The 26,102-nt window shown below is 36.7% G+C and overlaps 1 protein-coding gene across 1 annotated transcript in view; it reads right to left on the reverse strand.

Annotated features, from left to right (window-relative positions):
* Positions 1–26,102, reverse strand: part of LOC145675855 (uncharacterized) — a 133,543-nt gene that overhangs the window by 68,230 nt on the left and 39,211 nt on the right. The gene's annotated exons all lie outside the window — the stretch shown is intronic.

A 26,102-nucleotide genomic window follows, 5' to 3' on the forward strand; every position in this document is an offset into this window, starting at 1 on the left:
TGTGTGTGTGTGTGTGTGTGTAACGAAATGCATACGTTTCGACTGTATATTTCCTGACTTACTTTCAAATAAATCATGTTTGAGTGGGACAGTCAAGGGGTAGGGTTAGCCTCCTTGCCCCTCTGTCGTCCTCACTGCGCTGAACTATAAAAATATTAGGTAAGCTGCATAGTCCTGTATATACGCCTCATTACAATCCTATAGATATACCTCATTGACTTGATCCCTAGTCTTCCGTTGCAAGCGCTGCTATCTGCTGAAGGAATTCCATTCGCTTTCTCTCGCTTAGCAACAGCTGAACCCTTATTGGCTCAACGAGTGGGTGTGTGAGCTTTAGTTCGCATTTTTGCCACGGCTCAAGACATTTTGGCGGCACAATAACAATTAGTACTAATCAAACGTATGCTGTATCAAACTAAATTAAAATAGCGCAAATCACTACTAATTCAAAACGGTTACGTTGTTATTTTTATACTGAAGAATATTTCTACTTTCTAAAACCGTTTCATGAAAAGCCTTGGTGCGGCAGAGACAGGTTCAATTCCCGGCTGGAACTCATGTGGTTCCGATCCCATGCTAAGCTATGGGTTCATCTCATATAACCTCGCTGTTGAAAGAGAAGCTAAACTCAAATGCAGCCAACGTTTTGTGGAAAAATTAACAAGTCATTTAATCTTGTTAAATGACTTGTTAATCTCAATCTCAACACAGATTGAGATTAACAAGTCTCAATCAACTCATCAAGTCTCAATCAACACAAATCTCAATCTCCGAGTTAATCTCAACACAAATTTCGGTCATCATTAAGTCATATTGACATTATATCATCTGATCATAATGTTCAGAGTTTCATTACAGTAAACATTCATTCGACAAGAGCATTACTGATGGTATAGCGAGAGAATGTCGGCCCATTATTTAAACACGTTTGTTGCTTCCGATTCCTAAAAAAACGCACTCCTAACATTATTATTATTATTATTATTATTATTATTATTATTATTATTATTATTATTATTATTATTATTATTATTATTATTATTATTATATTATTGTTACTTGTATGAAGTGTTGATACTAGAGAGCAGTAGTGTGTCATTTCAGATTTTGCAGGGTGAGGCAAAATTATCCACCGACATATGAGTTCCACGTTTCCTCTTTCTTCCTAGTAGTAGTAGTAGTAGTAGTAGTAGTAGTAGTAGCAGCAGTAGCAGTACTAGTAGAGCCAAAAAGATTTCCTCATTGGTATAGAAATTCCCATGTCACCATTTTACGTGAGATGGAGTTAGGCAAGTTGGAACTTGCCATCTCGTCTAAAATGGCGGAAATTCCTACCTTGAAGACATCAGTGGCTGATAAGACGTTAGATAAGACGGGAGGACATTTTCTCAAACTCAGGGGCGGATATTGATTCCACTTACAATAGACATTTTTATTGTCTTCAACCCTTATTTGTAAAACTTAGAGATTCTAGTTTGATGTGAAGACAGAATCGCCATTTTAATAAGTTTTAGTAGCTTGTAGCACTAACCAGCACTAACGATTGGTATGTTTTATTCTGATTCCCAGACCTGGAGATTTTCACTTACACGTTGCTAAGTGACAATGTTGTTTCAACATTATGACTTGAACAGCAACGAGTGTTTGTGGTCACTGCGTCTTCACAGTTTCGATATCAGCATTGGGGGGGGGGGGTTATTGAAACAGAGTAAATATGTGACTCTCTGAAAATCTAGAGCGAAAACAAAATGTCAGCTTTTGCAGTACAAGAGTCCAGGATTCACAGAACAAGAAAATGGAGCCAGACCCACAGTGCGACCACGACCGCTACATCATTTATCACTAGGGCCCGAAAGTTGAGGAAAAGTCCTCTTTTTTACGAGTGCCCGAAGACAAGGCTTAACGTAATATATGTTCATTTTGGGCCAATGTAGGCCAGAAAATGGTGGATTTTATTTGTCCTTTTTTGGCGTTTTTTTAATTGGTCTTTTTTAAATTAAGCTTTTCATAGGTCTTAACATCTTTTTTTGCACTTCAACTTTCGACAAATTTACTGGCCATCACCACCACTTCTTAAATATATTTTCTTTAGTAAAGAAAATTCAAAAGATAAGACATTCTTCAACGACTAGACTGATAAGACCAGATCTGCAACAATCATAAGTCAGATAAGGAAACGTTACAATGTCCTCCAGCACGGGGGGTTGAGAGTGGGGAAGTTTTCTTATTTTAGTTTGTACTTCAGTTTGTGGAAGGACAGACCGTTAACCTACCAGAAGCTTGTATTCCTTGAGCATTATATTTATTAAATATATAATTCTAATTAAATTGGGTCTTATTTTTACGTCCTTTTTTCAATTTTTAAGTCCTTTTTTTTTAAAAAAATATTTTTAGGTCTTTTTATAGATCCTTTTTAGGCAATTTTTGGATCTTCAACTTCCGAACCCTATTTATCACACTTCCACATTCACCTTACTCACCAGATTTAGCCATTTACATCTTTCTTTTTCTGAAGATGAATCTGCAGCTAAAGGATCGATACTTTGATAGTAAGGAAGGAATTCAATGGGAATCGCCCAAGATTGGTGATATACTTCGAAAACAGGTTTTCCAAGATGCATTCCAGCAATGCTATATCTCTGCATAAGAGAACTGTTTTCAAAGAGATAGTGTTTTAACTTAAATATGTATATGCTAATCTATAATTTGTCTTGGAACTTTTCGATACACCCTCGTGTATTACGATAAAACTCTCGTACAAGTAAATCCTCAAGTATCTGTACATGGTTCCGTCAATTATCAGAACTATGTTAACAGAATTTACAAAATACTTCTTTTCTTATTTAAAGCAGAAAAAAGAGAGAGTAGTTGGTTAATTCATTCATTCTAGGATAAACAAGACAGATGAGAGCTTCTTTCGAAAGAGGATTGAGGTTAATTATGTGTGTTACGATCTTCACATGTTTTGTTTGAATAAGTAGTTCTTACTTTTTATCACATACTGTCTGTCTAAAAACGAGAAATAGAGTGGAAATGTCTAAATTCATACATTTTGACCGTTCGTTTCTGAACGACTTTGAATTTACTTTGATGGTGTCTCGACGGGTGGAAAACACTTCTAAACCATAAACCAATCTTTCCCAACCGATGTTCCGTAAAATTGGTGCCGTCCTAGTTTAAGTCAGTGGCGGATCCAGTGGGGGCGATCGCTCGCCCCCCCCCCAGAAGAGTAAACTTTTTGTTTATTTTATATATAAATAAAACCCATCCTAGAGTTTGGAGCTCTTAAAAGTAGCTCTAAGTAGCAGTATTACAACCTTCCCCCCAGAAGTCCGTCCTGGATCCGCCCCTGATTTAAGTAAACATAAATTTGTAATATTTACGGGGAAAAAATGTGTTATTTTATTTTGGGAAACCAATGTATAAGTACTCAGAATACTATATCAAAATCTTACTTCCTACATGGATAATAAGTAGAAATATGAAATGCAACACTTCATATTCCATAAGGAAACCATGATGAAGTGAGTAAAGGCAGTTCTGTCTGTATATGCAGCTACAGTTCAAAGGGGGGGGGGATTAGACCTAATAAATTCAAATCCTTATTTCATTAAACATTCATGTATACAAGTTTATTGCATTGAATAACCTGCAAATAGGTGCAGAGTTGTGCAAATTAGGGAGATCGGCACATCCTGGATAAAACCTCACAACGTAATCATTATACCGTATTCAAAAGAAGTGGTTCAGTTACCTAAGCATATTATATGCGTTTTTAACAATACTTCAAACGGCAGTCCTCTTATTATAAGAACATACTACCATGTGTGTATATATGTGTGTTTCTGAACTTGGCTCACACAAGACAAGTATGCAAGTAGGTCATTCATATATATAATGTCCTCAATGTAAATGTATTCAAAATTTCTCTTCCACTATGTTAGTTGGTTAATAATTGTGTACTGAAGGTTATGCAAACATTTTAGTCCGGCCACTTGTCTTTAGAAGAATGTAAGGTGAAACTTTTACCCGTAATAACACTTACTGCATACCAAGTATTGATTATGATATTAATGTTACTTATAATTAATTCATATATTGTATAATATACGTTTCCGATATTTTCACATAATGTCTATTCAACGAGATCTCATTAGTATGGCGCTGTCTCGGGTGAGGAAGGTTAAATTGGCTTAGAACTGATTGAATGATTTTCATTAACTTCCTTTGTCAACAGGAAGGCTATACAGGACCGAGCCCTACAGCTCAAAGTGGGATCTGAACCAGTGTAGTGCGTCCGATTTCCTCCCACCGGGAATGGAACCCAGGATATCATATACCAAAGGCAAACACACTAGGTACTAGACCAGCGGGGAGAGCTGAGAAAGATTTAAATGCTCTATCACAAGCAATGCGGTGATTGAAGCCCTACAGATTCTGCTGCGGCGAAAATGGGCCGCAGGCGCGCATCTTCTGGCGTTATAAATCCTTAAGAAATAATAAACACTTCTGACCAGAGTATATACACTTGTTTATTAAAAACTAAATTCCAGTGTAACAGTTTCAACAACGTAACGTTGTCTTCATCAGACACTAACTCAGACACTTAGGAATTGTCTGCTGGAGGCAGACCTTTTGTCTGTTTGGGGGGCACGGTAAACACAAATAAGAATTGAAGGATCTTATAAGTGGCATTTTTATTTTTTATCAAGAAGTTGGGGGGGGGGCAATGCTCCCCATAACTCCGCCCATGGTTAAATGTTAATCTTTTAATCGCTAAATAAATACAATTGAAGTTTGAAGTGTTTTTAGTTTTAACATCCCACGGCTGTGCTCTATTAGGCTAAAGGAGATGGTAAGTGCAGTACGTAAGAAGATAATAATAATAATAATAATAATAATAATAATAATAATAATAATAATAATAATAATAATAATAATAATAATAATAATAATAATAATAATAATAAATGTGGTATTATTTGTAGATAATACAGTGAAAAACCTTAAAAGCTTCCATCCATATGCATTCGTACCGTTTTGTTCACTCGCCCGCATTGTCTGTCAACAGAGACTAAATTGCAGTTTCAGCCACTGAAGAAGAAGAAAGAACCATCTGCCTATAATTTGCTCATTCACGATACACAACTCAACTTGTATGTCGAGTGCTTTGGGTATTAATTCTCTAAAATAGCCTTGAGATTTCTTCACTGGATGACTGACAGAGGAGGAAGCAGTCAGTCGTCATGAACAAAGCAGAGCAAAGAAAATAGCTTCCTTTCTTCAATGCTACCAGTACAAAGTCTATTTTATCTTACAGCGCTGATAGACAATGGGCTAACACGCTAACTGGACGTATTGTTGAACTCTTGTTCTCGTCATTATTGTTCATAGACATCAATCCACACTATCAGCTATGCATTCATTATGTATAAAGGTAACCAAGAAAGTTCTGTCGGTTCTTGTAGAGGTCTGTGTGAAAATGAAGATCTTCGGGCAGCAATTGAGGCAAACAGTGGCTAGACATGTGAGGAATTAGGACTACAATTCAGTGAGAGTGGAAAAAACATTCGGCAACACCTCCATCAACTTGGGAAGCGCTACAAGTTGGGTCGATGGGTCCCACATGATTTAACTCCGAGCCAGAAGGCAACGCAAGCAAAGACCTGTGTTTCTTTGCTGTCTCGTCTGAGGAAGGAGCCATTTCTGGGCAGGGTGTTGACATATGATGAGAAGTGGGTCCTGTACGAAGCTCCACGGTGCCGTCATCATTGCTTAGCATCCTATGGACCGGTTCCAAAACAGCCGAAACCAGTACTACACAAGAAGAAGGTCCTCCTGTGTATTTAGTGGACTGCTCGCGGCATCGTGCATCGGGAACTGCTACCAACTGGTCAGAGCATCAATGCAACTGTGTACTGTCAGCAGTTGAGCCGTGCTGAAGAAAACTCAAAACTCTGGAGTCAGCACTTCTGAATCTCAAAGGGGTCCTCCTGTTAAAGAACAACGCTAAGTCCCACGTGGCTAGGATGGCCTGGGACACCATTCTATGCCTTGGATGGGAAACACTATTGCATCCACCATACTTCCCGGACATTGCACCATCCGATTATTACCTGTTCCATTCCTTGGACGATCACTTTAGAGGGCCCCAATTCAAATCTCTAATAGAGGTGCAAAATAGGACCTTCTTCGCTTAACGGTCCATCAAGCTCTACCACGATGGAATTCATGGCCTTCCAGAACGTTGGCAGAAGGTCGTCGATACTGATGGGGACTATTTTTGATCTTCCAGGTACGTCTTAGGTGACATATCGATGTTCGAAGGTGGTGGGTCGAAAAGCGACAGAACTTTCTTGGCTATCTTTATAGTTCGAACAGGAGTTATTCTATAGACAGGGGGAAAAAAGTAATTTTGAAGCACTACCAGGCCCGTAGCCAGCCCAAAACTGTATACCTAAGGGGGCGGTAGAATTTAGGGGGGCCCGATCCAACCATATTATATATATTTCATTTGTAAGTCTATCGTGAGGGGGCCCGATCCCATCCCCCATGGATACGGGCCTGCGCACTGCCCCCTATTTCTCACTAAAAAATGATAAAATTAATTTTTATCAGAAAAGACGTAGTGTAGGTGATGGTTAAATCTTAATTCTATATTAAGTACATACTTCTCTGCTAAACAGGTATTAGTTTTATTAAGAAAATGTACAGATATATTTCGAGTAACGAAGTTTTTTTTGGAGGTCCGGAACTATTTTCTTCTATTTTAATATCATACGATGATGACCCAAGGCTAAAGGATACGGTGATAATATGAATGAAATACTGGAATGAAGAAAGTGGGAAGAAACGGGAGAACCCCGAGAAAATCAACCCAAACGGTAGTTGTTCACCACAAAGTCCATTTGTCCGGATTTAGAATAGAGCCAGGGACCCCACGCACTAAAGGTAAACACACTACCACTGAGCCACCGCGATCTTATTATTAAAACTACTATTCGTTTAAAAGAAAAATGAAATGAAATCTTTGAGTTTTACGTCCCACGGTTATGCCGGTTAGGCTAAAGAAGACGGTGATGATGAGAAATGAATGAAATGGTGGAATGAAGAAAGTAGAAGTAAACGGGAGAACTCCGAGAAAACCCACGAGCACGGTATTTGTCCACTACAAAGTCCACACGGCGAGAACTGGGATCGAACCAAGGACCCCAAGCACCGGAGGTGAACGCTCTAGCACTAAAGCCACCGCGTCCCCTCGTTTAAAAGAAATACGCGCACGATCGAGTGAGTGGTAAGAATTGATTACGAACATAATATGAAATAACATGATGCCGGAGTGGTGAGAAAAAGTAAACAATTTCCCTTTTGAAGTTTCCGGAAGTGAAACTCAGTTCTTCAACCAGAAACCTTTGTTTCATGAATAAAAAATGAATCTGCACAAATGAAGTTAATGAAAAAGAAATGACTAGACGTGTGCCTAAGATTTTTAAAAAAAGCTTTTAAGTCACGATCTAACGTGATCAGTCATATTAACAGGCATAAGAATGTTTACATTTTATGCATATACAATGTATATACATCAATATTTCATTCAACACCAAAGCTAATGTTATCTCCTTTCACTTTACAGGAACGAACAATGGCTCTGTTTCATGTTATGCAGTGTTTCCTTTTCTTTCTCCATTCAGCTTAAGCAATTAACAATTATTATCGTTATTTAGCTATAAACGTACGTACCTAGTACGTGTTCCAGCAATATACATTAGATTGCTTCTTTTAAACGTACAAATTCCATTTTTTTCCTTCTGTTTTAGACGTGAAATCACGTGCAGCATGTAGCTTTGTAAAGGACAATTAAAAATTTGAATTACTAGGATCACATAGTGGAACTTATAAGATTTAACTGTCAGTCCGTCCGACCGTTCGTCTCAATGTTGGCTCTTGTAGCCCATGATACTAGACTTGGGCTGTCTTCTCTCAAAAACTTGTATTAAAAGTGCTTTCTCACCTCGAGAAATATATTTGTTTTTATTGGAAGTAGAAATACACTGTCTATTCTTGTATATAGGGTGTTTCAAAAACAACACCGACAACGTTTAGGGGAAGATTCCTGACACCAAGATAATTCAAAAAAGTATAGACCAACCTGGGTGTACAAATGCTTCCTTTCGGAGTTATAGGCTGCCGAAAACATGAAAAAATGAAATTTAAAAGGTCCATAGCTCCAAAATTATGGGACCTATAGTAGTCGGGTCACTTCAAGACCACTTACGAACTCTTATATACTCTGTCCAAATATCTATCTATGTTTCAGAATCCCGTGGTACTTCTGGGTACAATTTTTATATAGGTAGTTGGTGAGTACTTTAAAGTATATGCCCGTAGCCAAACTCCTTCTATAATATTACTAGACTTCGGATTTTTGCATATTTGCATGTTTTTTTCCTGATGTGATATTGATATGCTCTTTAAACAGAAATTCGTTTCAGGTGTTTTGGGGTAAAATAGTAGAGTTTTATAGTGCATACATTTGCATATTTCGGAGGTTAGTGCATGTTTATGTCGTTACTGCATATAAATGCATATCTAAAGGAACGACCAAATTGATAGTTTTCACTGTCCAACAACTTTCCTCATAAATGGAATTTCAAGTTTCTGATATAAATTAGACTCAAGATCTTAAAATGGTTGATTGTTGTAGGTTTACAATATCTTCCAAGGTCATGTGAAAGAAGAATAACAAAAGGGTGAGTGATTCATCCTCCCGACAATGATCGTGACTGTCACCTTTTTGGAAGAAGATATAAATAACGGTGTCAAATCACGCACAACAAAATTTCCACGTCATCCATCTCAGAAGTTAAAGTTGCTACTGTTGTGTGTGTGTGGATTTGAAATTGTGTGGTCTTGTGGCAGTATAAGAATGCCAAAAGAAAAATCTGGGTCCATTTAGTTGTAGTGAGACATCTTCAAACTCGAATTTTAACTAGCTCAGAATTTTGTCCAATTTTTGTCCACCCAAGAAAGAAATTTGTACGTACCATTCAAATAAACGAGAGAGGGCCATTTCAAAATTTGTTCTCATCGATCACCTGTAGTGCGGAGTCTTAAAACTTGAATTTTAACTGCCTCAGAATTTTGTTCAATTTTTTTGTCCTTTTTTGTCCACCCAAGAAAAAAATTTGTACCATTCAAATAAACGAGGGAGGACCATTTCAAAATTTCGGCCACTTCAATCACCTGTAGTGCGACATCTTAAAATTCGAATTTTAATTAGCTCAGAATTGTGTCGAATTTTTAAACATTTTTGTATCACCAAGAATAAATTCTGTACCATTGAAATAAACCAGGGACGGTCATTTAAAATTAGGCCACTAAAATTACCTGTACTGAGACATTTTCAAATTCGAATTTCAGCTATCTTGATGGTACAAAAATCTCCAAAAAATAGGGAAAATTCTAAACTAGTTAGAATTCGGATTTAAAGATGTCACACTACTGGTGATTGAAGTAGCCAAAGTTTTGAAATGGCCCTCTTTTGTTAATTTGAATGGTACAATTTTTTATGGGACAAAAATGTAAGGAAATTGGGCAAAATTCTGAGGTAATTAAAATTCAAATTTGAAAATGTCGCACTACAGGTGATCGAAGTGGCCGAAAAATTTAAATGGCCCTCCCTCGTTTATATGAATGGTACATTTTTTTCTTGGGTGGACAAAAATGACAAAATTCTGAGCCAGGTAAAATTCAAATTTGAAAATGCACTACATGTGATCGAAGTAATAAAAGTATACAGGTATAACAATACACAATTCTCCCTCATACCTATTTTGTGTATCAATACAAAACTTGGTACACACATTTCTTATCCCCTATACTATTTTTCGAGATACATTTAGATTGTCTACTTTTACCCGAGGCCACTCCAGATGGGTCCAAAGTTGATGGGAGGGACTTTTGGAGGGAATTTTCCCATTCTTTCACCTGTTCAAATGCATTATGGGCCCCAATACATAGCACCTCTGGAAAGCTTGTTTCATGCTGAAGAGAATGAACTATAAATTATGGTTTTCCAATGAACAGTGTTGATGCGATAGCTATTTCACTGCGATTTTCTTTATACCAACAGAGTTAATGGACCACAGGGACTTACTCCGTTGTCCATGGTACCTAATTTTTTGTGCATGAACATATCTTTATGCTTATCGAATAGACTAGGTTTGACTCGGATGTCCGGATGGCACGTTCATGTCTGTTCCTTGTTAGCTAGTTAAAATTCAATTTTGAAGATGTCTCACTACAGGTGATCAAAGTGGTCCAAACTTTCAAATGGTCTTCCTTTCTTAATTTAAATGGTACAATTGTTTTCTATGGTGGACAAAATTTCTGAGCTAGTTAAAATTCAAATTTGATAATGTCGGACTACAAGTGATCGAAGTGGTTGAAATTTGTAAATGGCCCTCTTTAATAATTTGAATGTTATAATTTTTTCCTTGGGTGGACAAAAATTGAACAAAGGTGTCGCACTACAACTAAATGGGCCCAAAAAATCTTCTAGAAGTTACCTTCTGAAGCAATAGATTGAAGTTGAGAGACGTTAAAAATTCAAGATGAAAAAATATTTTTCAAAGTGTATGCTAAACAAGTAATACTTTCAAAGTAAGTAAGTTTGTTTTCAGAAAAGGACATTTCTATTTTGTTCGACAGCAAAAGCTCAAACTTCAGCAACGCTCTTTTTTTTTTTTTTTTTTTTTTTTCCTTATATTTTCATAGCAGTTTCAAGTCTGGCAAGAAGTTTATGCAACTATGAAACAGCCTAGATGTAGCTTTCTTTTTGCATACTTGACAGAGTTCATCCCAAAGAAACCGTTGAAAAATGTATTTCGGGAAGAAATGAACAACCTTTTTAAAAATAAGCTCTAAATATGAGAGTATTTAAATATAAGCTTGTGTTGCTTTCATACACACCTCTGTCTCGAAACGTAAATTCCCTACTAACGAGGGAACCTATCCAAGTGTAACTCTGACTTCGAGTCGAGACTATGGCCGGTTGATACCTTGTCCCAAAAGAACATAACACGAAAAGGAATACATTCTCGATCGCAACCGTTGCGAAGATATTGTCACAACTTAACGGATTTAAAACCGTGGCCATAGATATTCTGATGTAGATTGTATTGACATTTTGACCAGTTGCCCGTTTGCACAGGGTTATCGTAGAGAGTTGAGATTTGTTCTATCTTTTTTTTTTAAATTTAACAATAGCTTTCATACAGTATGCTTCTTGACCCCAGACAGTATGCTCCATTTGCAAATTTTGAGTTGGACCCCGCCTGGGACCCTGCGAGTGCCCCGGGGACACACATTTTTCATTCAAAAAGTGCTGTGCTTCCCACACTAATTTGATATGTATTCGCTGAGTTTCCTTACCCGACCGTTTCCGAAAAGTCTGGCCCGGAATCTGACTTTGTAATGTATAGTATGGAGCTCAATTTCAAACTTTTCACGCTTATATCTCCGCAACGGTTGCGATCGAGGATGTATCCGTTTTCGTGTTATGTTCTTTTGAGACAAGGTGTCTAACGGCCATAGTCTCGACTCGAAGTCAGAGTTACACTTGGATAGGTTCCCTCGTAAGTCTTCAGTTATGTTTTCGATAACTTTCCCTTCTTCCCATTTATTCCTTGTTCAAATAACTTTATTCCATTTAAAGTATGAATATTATAGTCTACATTGTAAATTATTGCCGTTTGAGAGGACAATGCTGCGGTAGAAGAAAATTGGATACAAAAAGTAATTTCAAGTGGATTTATTTTCTTTTAGACAAGAACATAAGGGTTTTTAATATAGACTTTTATTACAGTAAAAATTGCCTTCAACAGACCTCTTATTAAACGAAAATTTATTTTAAACTGAAATATTTCACGATCCCATGAATTTAAAGGTAAAATAAAATGTGTTAAATTCTCTTGATTATGCGGAACCTGTGTTGCGAACAACGGATATTAAAATACACTTTTTAACAGAAATGTTCAAGTTCCGTAATGCAGTGTTTAAAAATTTTTTAGACATTCTGTGAGAGGATAGGTATATGAACTACGTTGTCTGTAAAGGTCTTCGTTTACTTGTTACCCTACACATTTACGCTTTAGTCCACCACAATGTAAGGCCCCAGATACCGTGCGGATTTTTGAATGAAGTGCAATTTACATAGTTATCTGCAAATACCAATAACGCGTTCTCTAGCTGTTCTAGAGACAGGCACAAGGAGCATAATATACACAATAGATCAAAAGGGAGCCAGAAGTAGAGGGAGGAGCGCTGAAAAAGGCTAGTGATGAGCGCAAGAGTCTTGGTCTTGCAGTTTTTGCAAGAGTCTTGCATGCAAGACCAAGACCAAGACCAAGACCAAGACCAGGAATCCCGATGCAAGACCAAGACCAAGACCAAGACCATACCTGCAAGACCAAGACCAAGACCAAGACTCTTGCGCAAGAGTCTTGCACAAGTATGGTACTACTTGATTTTTTATAGAATGTAAAAAGGAAGGGGAAAAATCATTACATCTTTCGCGTGAACTTATTGGTTCCAGTAAAAATACCGCCGGAGTGAATGTGTTCCCAGTAGTTTATGCAATCCATGTGAGTCGATCTGCTCCTGTAACATATAGCTACAGTATGTCGTTTTTTGAATCGATTGTTCACGAGACGACCGACAGCATAATTCTATGAATTGTTACAAGCTATAATAACTTCAGTGTCTGATTTACTTTGGTCATCATTTGATCATTCACGACGGCCCATGATTGGATTTTGGGAAATCATACGAAGAATAGTTGTGTCCATAAGAAGTGGATAAGCAAAAATAAACTAGAGCATGTTATGGACGCGGTAGCTCAGTGGCAGAGCGTTCACCTCTGGTACATGGGGCCCTGGTTCGATCGCAGCTTGTGCTATGTGAGCTTCTTTGGTGAACAAACACCTTGTGCGTGGGTTTTCCCGTTTCCTCGTACTTTCTTCATTCCACCATTTCTTATCATCACTGTTTCCCTTAGCCTCAGTGTAATAATCGTGGGACGTTAAAGTAGATATTTCATTTCAAGACATTTCTATTAATGGTGTTCTTCTTCCAAAACTAAAGAAATGTAGTATTGAACATCGGCAATTCCGTACACCATAGGTGCCGACTACATGGGTATGGCCTTGGCTCTGAGGTTCAAGCATCCGTTGGAAATTTGTAATGTGTACTTATAAAATTAATATTGAAATAACATTTTCATGACATTGACAAAAAGTTAGCGCATGTGACCGCAAGTTTAATTTCATAGGTGGATGCTTATACGTTGAATAATTGTTTATCAATATAACTTATAGCTCCCTTAGGTATACGGCATATTTAGGATTCAACGATATAACATTATACAACAATAAATAATCTATATTCACGCTGAGAGTGATTTCGTACTTATTTCAAATAACTTGAAGTTTGATGCTGTTATTATGTATTTCTAATGTAGGTCAAAAGTATTTACAGTGGACTCTTTTTAATTCGAAGTCCAAGGGGACACGAAAAAACTTCGAATTATCCAACAACATTCATTTTCATATATATAACAACAAACAAACCAAAGTACTGTGCATCAAAAACATATTCATATGGTGTAGACTTTACCTTTAAAGCAGCTAATTTTTTGCGTGATCGACATAATTCAAACTACGTGTACAATGGAAAATATAATTACGTACAACACTATAACATACATTGAATTGCCCAACCAATTAAACACCAGCAACAACTTGAATATTCTGTTCTCACTTTTAAGAAGTCGTAAACCTCATTTGCTTAAATTTGATTGTTTTTGTACAGTCAAAAAATCTTGAATTTCATGTATTGCATGGAATGCGATATTAATAACATTTGGTTGACTTTATCAATAATAAAAAAAAATCATCTTAAATTTTCAACCAATTCTGAAACAACATGAGATTGGCACACGTTCTCTATCTTTACTTCTTCCCCAACTCACCCTTATCTTTATCATTACATAGATTTTCTATTTATCTTTTGCATTAATCTTCCCTATGGCTGCATCTGGATAACTGAAAACACGTTAAAACTGTATTTCTCTGTTTTCATCTGTCCAACATTAAAATTTTTCAACTGTATTTACTTCGAATTATCCAAAACATAGGTTCAAAAGTTCGATATATCCACGATTTTTTACTATTGTTTTCAATATAGTTTTCAAGGGGAATGGACTTCTGTTCGAATTATCCCATATTTCGAATTATCCAAGTTCGAATTAACGAGACTGCACTGTATATAAATTGAGTTTACACAAGACATAGACAGTTGAGTCGTTTTCAGTTTTCACTCAAATTATTCTAAAATATTGGGGCCGCGGTGGCTCAGTGGTAGAGCGTTCAGCTCTGGTGTTTGGGGTCCCGCGTTCGATCCCAGCCCCCGCCAAGTGAACTTTGTGGTGGACAAACACCGTGTGCGTGGGTGTCCTCGGGGTTCTTTCGTTTCCTCCCACTTTTTCTTTCCACCATTTTCATTAATTTTTCATCATCACCGTCTCCTTTAGCCTAGCCGGCATAATCGTGGGACGTAAAACTCACAAATTTAATTTTATTTCGTATTCTAAAATCCGAAGAGGTTTAATTATTATTATTTTAATTTTTTCTCTCTTTTTTGGTCAATATTGCAAAACATATCATCATCGTCATAATAATAGCTATTCTGCCATTATTGGCAGGTCACTTGCTGCAGCTGAGAAGCTTCGATGACTGTGGTCCTCAGCTAGTCTATTCGTCTTAACGTAGCAATTTTCTGTCTTAATATCTTTCTTCAACTACAATCTCCTTCTCTCCCTCCCTCTAGCACGTCCCTCATAATACAGTTCCTCCTCAGCCAATGTCCTCCTCTTAATTACATCTAAAATTCTTCTTTTCTCCCCTACTGCTACTATTTCTAAAACCTTCGCATTCGTTTTCCATTCAACCCAGCTGATTCTCTCCTTTTTTCTCCATGCCCACATTTCGAAAGTCTAATTGTTTCATCGTTTTTGCGTAATGTCCTTGTTTCTGGCCCATACAGTACGTATTAGAATCAGTAAAACAAAATTTCAATATTTAATTGAGAGTTTGTTCAATACAAAGATGAGCTAATCGTGGTTGGAAAGAAAAAAATCTGACGCCTTTAGAGTGTAAAAATAATTTTGCAATTTATGGTATTTCAGTAATCTGTGCCGTCTTGATTTTCTTTCATGCGTGTCACTGTCAGGGGTAGCCTCCCCAGTTTGAGAACCAGTGGAGTATTGGTTAAAACATATAAAAAATATTACGAAATGTTGTGATTCATCTGATATATGTAGTGAAGCGTGATCACCCATTGAAAAAAAAGTAAAGGTCATCGCCTATGTTGTACAGTATCATCACACTTACACGAAGGTAAAATATATTACATTTAGAAACATACATTGTATTTCCGTCACTATTGACGCAATGTAGGATTTATTATCCCTTATATCCAGAGTAAAATTTACTTATGAAAATTATAGATTTCTTTAAAGCAAAACTTGCAAGACTCTTGCAAGCAAGACCAAGACTGGGTGTGCAAGACCAAGACCAAGACCAAGACTAGGCTTGCAAGACCAAGACCAAGACCAAGACCGAGGATTCCAGTGCAAGACCGAGACCAAGACCGCATGTGCAAGACCAAGACCAAGACCAAGACCAAGACCACCCGGGTCTTGGTCTTGGTCTTGCATTTGCTCATCACTAAAAAAGGCATAGCATCTACTTCTTGTCTTGGCATTTGAAACTTTATGTAGGCTTTTTTGTTTGTTTGTTTGTTTACTGTAAGTTTTATGTGTATTAATTCGTAGCATAAATAAATAATATAATTGAGTATGTTAGGCCTATATACAACATTTTATTTTATCTTACTATGTCCATTATAGCTATATATGTACCTTATTTATTTTTCTAAGTATAGAGCTATCTTGGTTAACTTTGAAACCTTTAACGGAAATATTTGCGAGTCCTGTTCAATTTCTCTAGGCAGGTTTTATTATGTGCTTATGTCAGAAAGGTTTATTTACTTTTCTTAGTATATTTATTCTTTATTCACAGATACTTGGCGCATTATTTGTAAAACAATGGCGGATCCGGGATATGATCAAGGGAGGGGCTAAACCATAGTTTGCATCTTTATCCAGTGTAAAGCAGGATTGAAATACATTTTATCCCGTTTATACCTGAGCGTCAAGGAGGGCCCGCCTGTATATATAGAAGTAGATGTATTTTAATTTCACATACTGATTGTGAACTGTTTGTACCCGAAGAAACCAAATTTATTTAAGAAGCCTTGGACGCTTGCGGAGCTGAAAACATTAAAAGCGACCTTGCGTTTATCAATACTCATTTCAGTTCATAACGAGATTAGGAGAGCGATGATTAGGACTCTTTGCAGTGCATTTGAACTGTTTGATTCAATAACGAAGCAGAAGCCCTAAGACCAATCGGACAAGCATTTCTTCGAAACGCACATTCAATAGACGCGAAAAATCCTGGCATTAAATTCTTGTCTAATGTGAATCAAGTGTTCCTGAGAACAACGACGCACGAACTTCAGATTTAACAGCAAGTAACATTGCTTCTTTGAAATACTATCCCTTAACAACCCGTGATACGGAAGGAACATTTTCAATGTACAGTAATATTTAAACTGATAAATGCAAGTTTTCAGCAGAAAACACCGAAAACGACATAGTCGTATATTGTAGGATTAATGCATCATAGTTATACACAAATATATGTAGTTCAAGTAATATAGTTTTTTTTTTTCTAAAGATAAAATTCCTCATTTAACTTTAGCTTTTGATTTGTGCATATTTACAATTTTTAGTGCATATTTGCATATTTTCAGTGCATATTTTCGTGATTTTTAGCGCATATTTGCATGCATATTTTGCCGTTTTTTAGTGCATATCGATCCGAAGTCTAAATATTACATATATACACCCTCCATTCCAAAAGAAACCGAACGTTTTAAAAAACAAAAAAGCAATGTACATTTTGGAACAAATCATTTTTATTAATCAATGTATTCCCCTTCTGCATCGATACACATATTTGCACGCTCCAACAAGTTGTCAAACGACTTCTCCATGTCCTTTATTGGAATGGTCTTTAGGACGGCGGTCGTCGCCTTCTCAATGGCATCAATCGATGCGTGCCACTTTCCTTTCATCGCCAAATGCAGTTTCGGGAACAGATAGAAATCGCACGGAGCGAGATCTGGTGAATAGGGCGGATGATGCAACCGAATAATGTGATTTTTGACCAAAAATTCAGTTACAAGTCGCGAACGATGTGATGGTGCATTATCGTCCAAAAGAGTCCAACTGCCGATTTCGCGATATTCGGGCCGAATACGACGAATTCTTGCCAGCAAACGCTTCATGACGCCCAAGAAAAACTCTCCAGTGACTGTCTGGCCGGGCTGAACAAATTTTTTGTGGATAATTCCTTTTGAATCGTAAAAACAAATCAGCATCACCTTAACTTTTGACTTCAGCAAGCGACTTTTTTTAGGGATGGTATCGAGACGAGACGAGACGAGACTTTGTACAGTCTCGGTCTCGTCTCGGTTGATAAATAACGGTCTCGGTCTCGGTCTCGTCTCGACTAAAAAATCACAGTCTCGGTCTCGGTCTCGTCTCGGTCAACAGATGCATGTCTCGATCTCGGTCTCGGTCTCGAGTACCAAATCTCGGTCTCGTCTCGAAAGTCTCGAAATAAATAGTGTGAAATTAAAATAGTGAAAGTATTATTCTCGTACAGTCTGTCTTTTCCGGTTATTTTTCCTTTTATTTTGACTTAGAATTATGATAAGGTGTACCTCTTCATAGCTAATTTGCTAGTGCTAATGCTTTCCATGCGGGTATTCCAGGTTCAATGATCAGTGGGTATATCACCCTAAAACCCTAATAGAACCCATATTTCACTTTCAGCAATAGACTTTGTCTCATATAGCCTCAGAACTGCCTATACAATTAAACTCTGTTAAATTAACTCCAGTACTATACAGTAGTTTATTTCCTTCCTTTGAATCAGAATTGTTCAATACCTACTAACGGATAACGCAACACATAGCAGCACGAATGTATTTAATCGTACCGAAATTGAAACTTTACAATTTCTCATTATTCAATACATTCTGCTTTGACTGTCATTTTAAAAACAGAATATAACGTTCATTATCTTAACAAATAGGATAAAGTATTACTACAATATACGTATTTTGTTTGAAATTGATGAAATGCTTTATTACCGTTTCACATCTCCGTGTTTAATTGACACTTTATAACACGAACGTCCTGGACCTTGTGGTGGGAGCTATTACACTCATCTTTGCTATGTGAGGTCTCGAGTTGGATCACAAAACAAGTTAGATTCAAAGTCCGATGTTTCGCATAGTTCGCGTCTCATTTTAAGTGCATTCTGTTCTTATACTAGTTCATAAGGTAGTAATGCATTACGTAAGCACATATCCAGTGCCGTAACATAAGATTAATCTTATTCCTGAGCTCTCAACGTTGCACGCAATCTTTATTCGAGAAAACTAATATTGCGTTCATTACGTTGAAATTTTATATTGATTAAATATTAGTTGCAAAACATGGACATACATATTATATAAGTATATAGGTAATTCGAGTTATCTGTATCTATTTTTTCTCACTCGCCAAAACAAGTGATTCTTAACTTTCTAGTTTTCTTTTGTATTAATTTTCATAGTTTTGCTGCAACATGATGGATTAAATAGTCAAAAATACTTTTTTCGCTCTATGATTTTCATTAAATTTTGGATCCATTTTTACCCTACCTTACCTAGTAAAAGTTATATATTTAGTCTTAGTTGAGGAACCAGTTTTTCCCTTCTGTAAAATTACGAAATTATGACTTGGTTTATTTTACCTCCGAGGTCCAGATATAATAAAATCATCACAATCATCATAATCAACCATTATCAATCCATTGCTGGATGAAGGTCTTTCCAAGTCTTCTTTACAACTATCTAACGGGCAATTCCTTTCCAGGTTACTCCTCCAGTGGCTCTTGATTTCGTCACACCTTCTTGTATGCGGAGGTTTCCTAGGCTGTTTTTGCCTCGTGGTATCCAGGCTAGAATTGTTTTCGTCCGTCGATCATAATTTCTTCTTGCAATACGTCCAGCACACTTTCCAGCTCATATTAAATTATTTCATTAGCACCATCTGTATTCATTTCTATATATTTGGGCTACAAATAGTTTGAATTCGCTACTTTCGGAGTACAGACACGCTACTTTTTAATAATCGGATCTGACAACACTGACTGAATGATTTAAATCAACACAATGTGAGGACCCCCATTTGGTCTAGCGGCTAGAACTCTTGATTTCGGTTCGCGTGGTCCCGAGTTCGATTTCCGGTAGAGGTAAAGTTGAACGACCGAAGTGGTTCGGATTCCACTATAATCATATTTTGCAGTTTATCTACGTTATTTGCACATATTTAGAATAATATTTAGCTATCTATTTAAGTGGGCAACACTGCTTAAAATAATGTAACTGCGACTTGTAATTAAAACCACCGAAAACTGTTGTAATGTTATAGAAGCAAAGGAAAGCAATAACCATTATAAAAATTTAATAAAAATGCGTCATTTTAAGCAGTATAACAATCACTACCAATGTGTTTGGTATTTCTGAAACGATTTGAAATAACAATTGTTGTAAATGGCGTTATAAGCATTTAAGTCTTTTGGAAGCATCTGCATGATGAGACCTGATATGTCAGCGCGTTTTCGAAGTAAAGTCTTTAGAAACATTTAAATTTTCCGTTTCTTGTAACTTTGTTCCTTCATTCATTCGAAATATATTATATCATGATCACAGTATTTGACGCTAAGGTACAGTTGATGCGCATTGCACCGTCCATGCCTTTGAGTTATTAGAGATTTCCAAGCTACATAAATAATGTATGGGCTATTGTGGTTTTGTTAAATAACTAAATATGTAATTCTTTACGTAGCGCAATTTGAGAAAATACAATTTTATTTTGCTTCAGCAACATTGCTTGTTTATCTAGTGATATTGCAGAGTAGGGCGGAGCGAAAAATAACTTTTTTATATATCGAAAACGCAATAGTGCGGAAAAGTTGTCAATTGATGTTGATAAAATACTGTAAAAATTTCGTCGCTGAAATCGAATATCTTCGGGTGGCGCATCTCCAAAAAATATTTTGTGTCTTTATATGGTATGCAAACCCGCCGTACACATCACTCTTTTGCCTTTCTACGGTAAATGAACAAAAGTATAATCTACATTTCTTAAGTTAAGTAATATATAAAATTTAAGAAATGTTTTCTGCATGATTTAGGCGCATTTTGGATCTCACACTAGTCAATTTGATCAAAATAACAACCTACTTAATACAAAATACATATTTTTTCTGCACCTCTCTGCTTGTTTCAGCGAAACGAGCCAGGACCCACGACGAGGACGTGGGTGCCGGTCAGGTCCCTACCATGCTCATCGTACCATTGATACACGTATGTTCAAATTTAGATCTTTGGCTATTTGCAGAGCATAGTTTGCCTTTGTTTCTACTTTTGTGTTTACAAATCGGTATTTTTAGTTTAAGTCTGATAAAACCATTACTGCCACAAACTGCTGCAGATGCTTCTGTTACAAGTTTCACGCAGCGTTCTGTACTCGTAATGTGACAGGAATATTTTAAAGCTCTTTTTATGACTGGATGTTCACGGTTATTATTGTAGATTTCAAGTTCTTTGTTGGAAAACAAGACAACGCTGGAGGATGCTTCACTTCAACTGATTCCCAATTAATAAGGTCTGTATAATCATTTGCATTGAAATTGAGCTTTGGTAGCATACATTTTTTTACAAGTGACTCATTGTCTTCTTTAGCTGGTCTTCCTCGTTTCGTCTTCCTACTGATACTACTGTCATATTATCTACTCTTCTCATTCCTAGCTTTTCCCATTACGTTGACTATCTTTCTCTATGCCTCTTTTCTGACGTGAAGTCTTTCATCGTCAACCATAGAAGGCAATATAAATTCTCCGGGTGTGCGAAATAGCAGTTATTTTGGATTATGCACTTCTTGAATCAATTGCCGTTCCTTTTGTGATATGTACCTTGAAGAAGTTCTCATTAACCACACGTGTTTAGCTCCATCTTTACAAATAGCGTATCTCTTTACTGAAAATCAACGACCTCCAGTCTCTTTCCTGCATAGAGTTTGATCTTTAAGACCATCAAGGTACAAGTCTCTAAGATCCTTTCCTTTGGCCATTAGCACTTCCTTTTGTCCTATATTTTACTTTTCTCGCCGGGCTTTTGGGCAGTCTGTCATATAGCCAGCATTTTGTGGATCAATTATTCCAAAAGATTGCAATGTAGCTGTTGCTATCAAAAGCAGTTGCACGATCAGATGTTCGAAATCGGTCTGCCAGCATACCAAGAAGTATAAGGATATGTCGTTGCTACTTGCTTCTTTTCTCTCTAATATTCTGTTGTTTTGCAAATTAATAATCAACACCTAACTCATCACTATCAGAAGATGATGTCTGGAGTTCATTAGAAATACTCGTTTGTGATGTGTAAGCAGACTGTTGGCAGGTGGTCTCTCGTGATTTACTTTTAGTGAGTATGATTAGTTTTAAAGTCTCCTCGTAGTCAGCTCCCTCTATTCTGGCTACTCGTGTTGTTCTCTGATCTTGCAGAAATGTCCACTCCTTCCTAGGTATTTTCTTTCTTAATTCACATAAGCACATGGAAAGTTCAGGAACATATATCAAAAGACTTCGTGTAATCTTGTTTAAATATATCCAGTTTTTCTGGAAGCTAGCAGAAGCTTTCGTTTTCTTCTCAGATTTAACAAACTTCTTATATACTTTCCGTGCAAAGCAAGTAGAAACTGAACTACACGTTCTAACGACAAAGTAGGGATGGAAGCTTTGCCCTAAACAGATTTTACACATTGAGCAACGTCTCTCATCAACTTCTTTACAGATGGATCATGCCCTTTCTCACACTTTTCCAGCTCTACCAATTGAAAATAATGCTTCATTACATCTAATTTTGTGGGCAACTACACACCTGAAAGTTCAGCTGAATGTACAAGCACGGGGTGAGTCGTTATTAATCTTGTTCTTATCTTCGCCATGGTTAGAGTTTCAATATTGATATAAAATACAGATCTCACACACATTACATGAAGTTTAATTTACAGTACAAAAACAAACTGTTTATACACTTACCAACTACGCACAACGAAGTAAACACTGAAACGAAATGTTAACACCGTAAAATTACCTTGAAAAGATCGTCTTCCACACTCGAACAGTTATCGAGTACTAACGTTGTTTCTTTTTAATACTACTACTATCAATTGGACTAATCCAAATTGAATTCATATTCAGGGGAGGAAATTAAATTCTATAAAGCAGTACGAAAATTTTTAAAAGGAAAAAGAGTGTTGAAGGAAAAATTATAACGAACAATGAACACATTTATCGGCATATTAATTTAATGCTAGAACCTTATAGGAAACCACAAGTACACTATATGATATGCAATACTATATTTTGCTAAAATGGGCTATTTTATGGTTCCAAATCTGCCTAAATCATCTAGAAATTATTTCTTCGATTTTATAGACTGCTTACGTTAAGAAATATAGGTAGTAAGTAATTCGTTCATTTATTGTAGAAACACAAAAAAGTGATGTGTACGGCGGGTTTGCATACCCTATAAAGATACAAAATCTTTTTTGGCGATTCGCCACTGGAAGATATTTGATTTCAGAAACGAAATTTTTACAGTATGTTATCAATATCAATTGGCAACTTTTCCGCACTATTGCGTCTTCGATATATAAAAAAGTGATTTTTCGCTCCGCCCTATTGCAGAGTATCAAGAAGAATTTCCCAACTTGGTACAAAATTTCAGCATTTTTAATATATATATATATATATATATATATATCAATCAGATCCTAGGGGAGGGCTATAGGGACCATAGCCCCCCTTAACGCTCAGGTATGCACTGGATAAAATGGGCTTCAATCCTACTTTCTTTACACTGGATAAAGCGGCAAACCATGGTTTAGCCCCTCCCTTGATCATATACTGTGTCCGCGGCTATATATATATATATATATATATATATATATATATATATATATATATATATATATATATATATATATAGGATGGCCAATTTTAATCTTTCAACGGGGATATCTCGAAAACGGTTGAACATAATGAACCGAACAAAAACTCAAAATTTTAAATGAAAACATGGGGCGAGTAAATACCTCGTTCCATAGATCTTTAAAAAGTAAAAAGTGTTGTGGCAAAAGATTTTTCACATCGGTCACCGTTTCCAAAATGGCCGCCAAGACATGGTGCCTGTATCAGATAAAACGTCCAGTACCACTAGACCCTTAATATGAAAATAGTTGGAGATAAATGAACAGAATAAAACTCGTATAGGAAAGCACAGAGGGTATTTATCATTCCACGGCTCGAATATAATGCAACGTAGAAAATGATTATTAAAGTATAATTGAATTGATGCAAAAGAGGAAATGATAGAAAATGATCTTTCCGATCTCTGTCCGTAAGTAAGTGAAGCGGGAATGAATGGTAACATCTCAAATGAGAACCTCACTTTTTATTTGCAATAGATATGGTTTGTCTGAAACACTTGTGTATACAAATGACTGGTACTATAATGAATAAAAATAAAGTGAAATAAGGTGAATAAAAATAAAGTGAAATTCAAGTTTAACAACATTTTACCCGCCCCTTCGCCTCTGATAATTTAACGCATTGCGTGCAAGATTTTTGGGACATATCTGCAACAGTATGTACCGTTTCGTTACTAAGGATCACAACTGAAATTACCGTTGAAAGTTATTCGGAATGTAATTGTGGACATCTGTGAAACTCATATTCTATCACATGCAAGAAGACATAGAAGGAAAAGAAGCGAACCAATATCATGCAGACGACTGTTGAACAAAACCAACGTTTGTAAACATTCTTCTAAAATTGCATTGTTCGACAAATTGGTTTCGCATTTCAGTTGATTCATTTTTGCATCAAACTATTACCTACAATCAAAATGGAAGGTACCATTTAACAATAATTTTACATACTTTATCCCATTACAGAGACATTTATCTCTTAGAAAAACACATTTCAAATAACTTTGTTTCGTAAATACAATTTGCAAAAACTAAGGCTCTCATTTGCAATTTCACCGATCCTTCGCGCTTCACTCACTTACGGAGAGAGGTTGGAGCGATTATTTTCTAGGAGTTAGGTTTCTTTCTTTCCATTATGACACTTTCACTCTAATCATCTTTTCGACTGTTGCAACATTCCTGAGCTATAGAATGATAAATATCCTCTGTGGTTTCCTATTCGAATATTTGTTCTGGTGTTTTCATATTAGTAGGCTAATACTGGACGTTTTACTTGATGCAGATACCATGTCTTGGTGTTCATTTTGAAAACGGTGACCCATATGAACAATGTTTTGCAACAGCGCTATTTAGTTTTTAAAGATATGTCGAACGAGGTATCATTCACCCCATTCACATCATATATATATATATATATATATATATATATATATATATATATATATAGAGAGAGAGAGAGAGAGAGAGAGAGAGAGGGAGGGAGGGAGATAGGGAAAGAAAGAGAGAATTCTATTCGCATCAGCAGTGGATTTTGTTTCGGGAGAGGCTTGAGGAACGAGTGAGAAAGATTTGCGTTGAACGTGCAATGCAAAAAATTATCACAAATTTATTTCGGGAGGGGTTTGAGCCCGATAACCACCCCCTAAATACGCCACAGTACATCAGTAAACCGTTCTCATACTATCTAACACAGCAACGAAACAAATTTTGAGTGAAGACAATTTTAGTATTTATCAATATCAATATTCGAGACGAGACCGAGACTTTCGAGACTGACCTAAGTCTCGTCTCGGTCTCGTCTCGATTTATAGAGGTCTGTCTCGGTCTCGGTCTCGTCTCGGTATTTAAAAGTCCGTCTCGGTCTCGGTCTCGTCTCGGTATATAAAAGTACGTCTCGGTCTCATCTCGATAATTCGAGACGAGACCGAGACGAGACCGAGACTAGTCTCGGTCTCGGTACCATCCCTACTTTTTTTGGGTGTTCCTTCATCCGGCGCTCTCCATTCAGCACTTTGCCGCTTTGTTTCGGGCTCATATTCAAAACACCACGTCTCGTCACCAGTTACAATCGATTTCAAGAAGTTTCGATCCTGCCGAGCACTTTTAACGATGTCTTTGCAATGCGCAATTCGATCAACTTTTTGGTCTTCGGTGAGTTTGTGTGGTACAAACCGCGAATTAACCTTCTTAAGGCCCAAAACTTCGGTCAAAATGCGGTATGCGATTGTTTGAGGAATGCCTAATTCCATTTCAATAACTTTCACCGACGATTTTTTGTTATGTTTGATGAATTCACGCACTTTTTCGATGTTTTCTTCCGATAATCCGGTTCTGGGACGGCCTGATCTTTCGTCATCATCCAGCGTCTCTCTACCCGATTTGACTACTCGTAAACTTGCGTACGGGATAGATACTCATCACCATATGCATTTTGTAGCATTTGGTGCGTTTCACTAAAAGTTTTACTCAGTTTAACACAAAACTCAATTGCAGCTCGTTGTTTGAAACTCATTTTCCGACCGATGTACACAACACACTGACAGTTGAAACGCAATAACTTTGTTGCCGTGCATTCAAATGTCATGACATTTATACCAGTTGTCAATGAGGGACTACGCCATCTACCGGTAAAATATTACAACAGATGGCACTAGTGGTACTATTTGTTTTCAAAAGTTCGGTTTCTTTTGGAATGGAGGGTGTATATATATATATATATATATATATATATATATATATATATATATATATATATATATATATATATATATATATATATATATATATTGCGTGACTACCCCAGGATTCT

This window comes from Thermobia domestica, chromosome 18 (genome assembly GCF_964235325.1).
Source record: "Thermobia domestica chromosome 18, izTheDome1.hap1.1, whole genome shotgun sequence".
NCBI lineage: Eukaryota > Metazoa > Arthropoda > Insecta > Zygentoma > Lepismatidae > Thermobia > Thermobia domestica.